Source organism: Odontomachus brunneus, unplaced genomic scaffold (genome assembly GCF_010583005.1).
Source record: "Odontomachus brunneus isolate Ranch 3 - 2012 unplaced genomic scaffold, Obru_v1 Obru_scaffold_175, whole genome shotgun sequence".
Taxonomy (NCBI): Eukaryota; Metazoa; Arthropoda; class Insecta; order Hymenoptera; family Formicidae; genus Odontomachus; species Odontomachus brunneus.
The window spans coordinates 317,630-318,194 of NW_022639625.1; positions in this window are offsets into that span (position 1 = coordinate 317,630).

The window sequence follows — 565 nt, forward strand, 5'->3', positions numbered from 1 at the left end:
ACAGGATTTGTTATATCAAATGCTGCCAAATTGCCGCCAGATATGCGGCAGATCTTGTTGTCGGAAAATTGCTGCAGATTTGCAGTAGAAACCGCGCAGACCTTGCTACGCTGCAGGCTTTGTGCGGTTTTTGCTGCAAATTTGGCACCAATTGCCCGACAGCAAAATCTGTCGCCTAAACCGTAGCCTAATGTAGACACAGATGACTATGGTTTTGCTGTGGGTTTTTAATCAAATTTGCTGCCAATCTGCGCGCAGTTTGCGCTCAATTTGCTTACTGGGTATTGTAATACAGCATCTATATTCTTATTGTAATACAGTATCTATTTCAGACAGCACGCAATATTTACAAAATATTTTAGAAATACAGACATTAAATATTTTATAAATATTTTAATGTCCGAGATTTTCAGGTATGAAAAAGATTATGATAAATATTTTTAAATATTTATGAAAAATATTTATCATATATCTTTCATAAATCATAATCTTTTTAATAAAAGTATTTATGAAAAATGTTTTTCATAAATATATATATATATATATATATTTTTTTTTTTTTTTT